Source organism: Mobula birostris, chromosome 2, assembly GCF_030028105.1.
Source record: "Mobula birostris isolate sMobBir1 chromosome 2, sMobBir1.hap1, whole genome shotgun sequence".
Lineage (NCBI taxonomy): Eukaryota > Metazoa > Chordata > Chondrichthyes > Myliobatiformes > Myliobatidae > Mobula > Mobula birostris.
Window position 1 is genome coordinate 2549810 of NC_092371.1, and position 5727 is coordinate 2555536.

Below are 5727 nucleotides of genomic sequence, written 5' to 3' on the forward strand. Positions count from 1 at the left end.
TTACTAACGACCTGGTTGTGGGGGTAGAAGAGTGGGTTGGCAAGTTTGCAGACGACGCAAAGGTTGGTGGAGTTCTGGACGTCATAGTCCGGTCCGTGAGGTCCGTGTTCCAGTTCACGGTCCGGTCCACGGTTCCTTGTTCCGGGGTTTCTGGATTTCCCCAGTTTCTGTTGTGGGCACACGTTTCTCGTTTTGGGGGCGGAGACATAAATACCTCTGCAAACCAGGGATTCCCTGCTGGACTGTTCTGTTCCCCTCCCTGTCTTTCCCCCCCTCGCGTAACTCTCTGCCTGCCCTCCTAGCCTGGATAACCTGCCTGTATACCCTGCCTGTATCACTGAAGTTTTACTGACAGAACAAGACCGGAGCCTTGTTTGGTCAAGATAAGGAACTGTGTTTCGTTGTGTGGAATTGTCTCGCTGTGACCACGCCTCCGCTGGGTAGGTCCGGCCGTTTGCCACCACCTAGTGTTGAGATCTGTCTCTGTGTCCATGCCTCCACTCGGTGGGTCCGGCTGTTTGCTCCCACCTTGTGTTGGGATCCGTCTCTTCTTGTTGATGGCCTGTGGCCATCAAACTTTGCAACTCCTCCCTTGGAGGGTCAGACACCCTGAGTCAATAGGCTGGTCTTGAACTTATTTCATAATTTACTGGCATAATTTACTTATTACTATTTAATTATTTATGGTTCTATCACTATTTATAATTTATGGTGCAACTGTAACGAAAACTAATTTCCCCCGGGATCAATAAAGTATGACTATGACTATGACTATGACTATTTACCTGTCCTTATGTCCCACCCTACCCAGGAGTTCCACACGCAAGCCATCTCCAGTCCTGTAACCTCGTCTTGTCCTCGCCTAGTTCTGGATTCCGAGCCGAGCCAAGTCCCAGGTTCTGGGTACTTGCTCAGTTTCTGTCTGGGGTCCATACCCGAGCCGCCGCATTTCAACACCCTAGAGCCCAGCCTGCAAGCCTCAAGACCAAGACCCCAGCTTGCAGGCCTCAAGACGAAGACCCTAGGCTCAAGCCACAAGACCCCAAGCCTGTCTCCAAGCTCAAGCCTCAAGACCCCTGTCTCCAGTGCTGCAGTCATGTCATGTCCTTGCCTAGTTCTAGGGCCCAAGCCCGAGGCAAGGCCCAGGTTCTGGATCCTTGTCCAGTGTCTGGCTCGGGGTCGAAGCCCAAGTCTGCGTTCTTGCCCCTGCTCCTTGTCTGTATCCTGTCACGTCCCTACTCTAGTCAAGTCCTGTTCCTTGCATTTCAGTGTCTGTGTCTTGCATTTGGGTCCGTTCCCAATGCCCCCATTGTGACAGCGGATAGCGTAGAGTATTATCGGAGATTGCAGAGACATTGATAGGATGCAGAAGTGGGCTGAGAAGTGGCAGATGGACTTCAACCCGGAGAAGTGTGAGGTGGTACACTTTGGAAGGACAAACTCCAAGGCAGAGTACAAAGTAAATGGCGGGATACTTGGTAGTGTGAAGGAGCAGAGGGATCTGGGGGTACATGTTCAGAGATCCCTGAAAGTTGTCTCACAGGTAGATAGGTTAGTTAAGAAAGATTATGGGGTGCTAGCTTTCATAAGTCGAGGGATAGAGTTTAAGAGTCGCGATGTAATGATGCAGCTCTATAAAACTCTGGTTAGGCCACACTTGGAGTACTGTGTCCAGTTCTGGTCGCCTCACTATAGGAAAGATGTGGAAGCATTGGAAAGGGTACAGAGGAAATTTACCAGGATGCTGCCTGGTTTAGAAAGTATGCATTATGATCAGAGATTAAGGGAGACAGGGCTTTACTCGTTGGAGAGAAGAAGAATGAGAGGAGACATGATAGAGGTGTAGAAGATATTAAGAGGAATAGATAGAGTGGATAGACAGCGCCTCTTCCCCAGGGCACCTCTGCTCAATACAAGAGGACATGGCTTTAAGGTAAGGGGTGGGAAGTTCAAGGGGGATATTAGAGAAAGGTTTTTTACTCAGAGAGTGGTTGGTGCGTGGAATTCACTGCCTGAGTCAGTGGTGGAGGCAGATACACTAGTGAAGTTTAAGAGACTACTGGACAGGTATCAGTGTCAAATTGCCGATGGGTGAGTCCCTTGGCTCTAATAAAATTAACCGTTTTGAATACTACATCCATGACATTGTCCATTTTCAGGCTGCTGCTACATAACGCCTCTTGGTGTATAATACAATGGAAATTCCAGAATTCCTGCTCTGGATTCTCTGTTTGAACTTTCTCTCTGAGTTTCACAACAACACCTGCCTTTTTCCCGACCGTGGACGGTGCGCCATCTGTTGCCATGCTGACAGCGTGACTCCAGTCAATCCCCAGTCTGTCCAAGGCCTCGACTAGGCTGGAGAAAACGTCGTTCGCCGTTGTGGTGTTTGTTATGGGCACCATCTCGACAAACTCCTCGGTGACGGTCAAAGATGCATCAACACCAGGAATAAATATTCCCAATTGAGCTACATCAGTCACGTCGGTGTTCTCATCAATTGCAATAGAGAAGGCAATAAGTGACTTCACTTTTTCTTTTAGTTGACTCTTCAAATCTCCTGCAAGTTCCCCGATTTTTTCTGCCACAGTATTTCTTGACAAGCTGATATTTCCAAAAGCCTGTCTCTTCTCAGGGCACGCCAGCTCAGCCGCCGTCAGCATGCATGCTTTGATGAACTCCCCCTCTGAGTATGGCTTCGATGCAGCAGCTATTTTGTTGGCAATAATATAGCTGGTCCTGGCAGCTCCATCACGAGTCTCTCGACTTTTGGTGAACACTGATTGCTGTTTTTTCAGAGCTGTTTCAAGCTCGTTTACCTTTTGCGTTCTGAGTCGTCCTGAGTACTTGTCATATTTTTATCCGCGTGACGTCTCATAGTGTCATTTGATATTGTACTCTTTTGCCATAGCCACTTGCTGCAAGCATATTAGACACACAGGTGTGCCGTTGACCTCACAGAAGAAAAAACGATCTTTCTTTCCAATTATCGTTGAATATCCGACCTTCGATGTCAACTTTTCTTTTCTTGGAGAGCATTTTGAACCACAGCAGCAAACAATCTCAGTCTTGCTACAGGTGTTGCTTATCTGAGTACTCTGTGTGTTGATACTGTGTCTGACGACGTGAGTGGGTCCCTAGTGGTCTTCAGTGCAGGGTGGTAGGTGTTTATGCACAGCGGGAGGTTAACTGCCGCCTACGTCCACACTACGCCGGATAATTTTGAAAACGCCGGTTTCGAGTGAAAACGACAGTGGTACACACTAAGCGTTTTTCAAAATAGCTCTGTCCACACTAACACGGATATTTGGGAGAATCTCCTCTAATGCGCACGCGCAGGACACAGAAAACAGGCGAAGAGGAAACGGTATACTTAGTGCGCGTTTGTCCAGTTACAGAGTAGAAAAACTTCACAGGAATTGCTCTTGGCTCTCGCGCAGGAGGACTTAAAACTAAAAATAAACAAATACTGGAGCGTATGGAGGCAACCGACAGGGAGTTCACGGACAGTATGACCCGGCTGACGACGAACATTGAAAAACTGACTAACTCTGTTGCATTAATAAAGCACCTTGTTAAATGTATAAAACGTCTGCATCAGTGTTATCTTGTATTTCCATACAATGTTACATTAGGCTGTTACACATCTATTGTCAGAGAAGTACTTGCATAAAGAGGTAAACCACCTTCATACAAGCAAGGACAGAAAACAGGGCAAAATGAGAATATTTATTTATTCAGTAAGCTGTGGGTCAACTGGCTTCAGTCTCGTCCGTCTGTTCTGAAATTGTTAGGTTGTGTGGGGGGTTGCGTTGAAGAAAACAACGAAATGCCACGCTGCGGCCATCTGTTCCGGCACGTCATGACAGCGTTTTTAAATAGTCAAAAAAGCTCACTTTACTATTTAACTCTCACGCCGTTCACACCGACTGTGTGTTATAAGAGCCGTCCGGCAGTGCTTGCGCAGTGCCAAGCAGAAGCAGAAAAAGCATTGTTGTTGTGGTGTTGTCATGATAACGTTTTTAAATCTCTCCGTTTACTCCGTACACACTACAACGGATATTAGGCGTTTTCAAATTTATTCACTCTGGGGACCGTTTCTGAAAATCTCCGTTTTCGGGGGATGAAATCTCCGCTTTAATGTGGACGGGGGATCAAAACGAAGAGAAAAAGCTTCGTTTTCAAAATTATCCGGCGTAGTGTGGACGTAGCACTCACTACGTCCTTAAAAAGTACACACAACAGGCTGCCGGCGCAGCAGGTAGCACTGACAGCGGTGGGAGAGAGAGCGGCTGCCGTACAGATACATAATAAATGGTCGTGAATATACTTTTCCCCCAAATCATCCCGCGGGCCAGATTGGATCCCTTCGCGGGCCGGTAGTTTGACACCCCCGATTTATAATAACGACATTGGAAAGGACGGACTACCTCCTAGTCGGAAAGTCTAGTTAGGCGCGAGTTCCGGAATCACCGGCATGACACTGTCCACCGAGCTGTTCCATTGTCCCGGGCCGTGCGCCAAAAACTACTCTCCACAGCTTTCCATTGGGCCCGGTGCTGGTCAATTTCTCCTCGGAATCTCGGTGTTTTATTTCTACTTCCAGTTCCTCCAAACCCCTGAACTGTTGTTGCACTGTGCGATATCCGTTATCCTACACAACTCCAGCAGCACTTTCGAGTACTGTAGTGCAGGGTTCGAAATTCCTCAAGGATTTGATCATCTTCTCCAAATTACTTGCTTGCCCAGGTGCTCTAACGTGAGTCTCACCATCTGAGCAAATTAAAGGCGCAAATATACCCAAGAACAATCTGAATATGACAATTTCACTAATGGTCCCAACAAGTCTGTATCTGGGGCCTGGAAAGCCTTTCCCGGTTTTACCGCTGAATGAACAAGTAAAGACACTTCACGTAAAGCAAACATGTTTTCATGAATAACACGATGAATGGCATCATTAACGCCAACGCTTCAGCGAGACATCCCTAGACTCTGCAAACTGTGCTTACTTGTTCGACCACATGTGTTAAATTTTAACTCCCTTATAAATCCGGCTGATTCCCTGTTAAAGACCAAAGTGGCATCGCTGTTGTGTGGTGCTGAGTACATCATACTGTTCCTGTGACTGAATTACTCGCTTCATTTCTGGAAAGGTAAATATCCAATTCCTAATACAGATTTTCTAATAGGTTGTATGTAATTTCGTTCTTTTATCTTGCGCCTTCTTTCAAGAATCATTCCGAAAATAATTTCGCGTTTAATTTCGGCCAATTAAAAATTAAATTACTCTGAATGTCTTCTCCGTCCCTTGATATGTGACATGAAAAGGGCATTCTAACACTTCAAAGAAAAGCTGCGATGGCCGAGTGGTTAAGGCGTTGGATTCGAAATCCAATGGAGTTTCTCCACGCAGGTTCGAACCCTGCTCGCAGCGGATACTGTTTACCTGATTCCTGACACAGAAGATACGGCCGGAAAAGTGTCTGGTTTTGCCATTGAACTGAATGCCAACCGGACTAGTAACGCGCGGGAGAGTCCGCGAGCGTATCAGAATTTTTAACAGATCCCACAACACTTAAAGGGATTGAGCATGTGTAAACATTTCTGATCATTGGTTAACTGGCGACGAATGACGTGTCCCTGAAATGGGTTAACGGCGTTTCTCCCACACAGATGCTGTTAATTTTTAATTGGCTTTCCAATTATTGTCTTTCACATGAATTTGCG

The 5727-nt window shown here is 46.7% G+C and overlaps 1 non-coding gene across 1 annotated transcript; it reads left to right on the forward strand.

The window, feature by feature from the left end:
• Window positions 1-5352: 5352 nt before the first annotated feature.
• Window positions 5353-5434, forward strand: trnas-cga (transfer RNA serine (anticodon CGA)). Its single transcript has one exon. It is a non-coding gene; the product is annotated as a tRNA-Ser (tRNA).
• The last annotated feature ends 293 nt before the right edge of the window (window positions 5435-5727 follow it).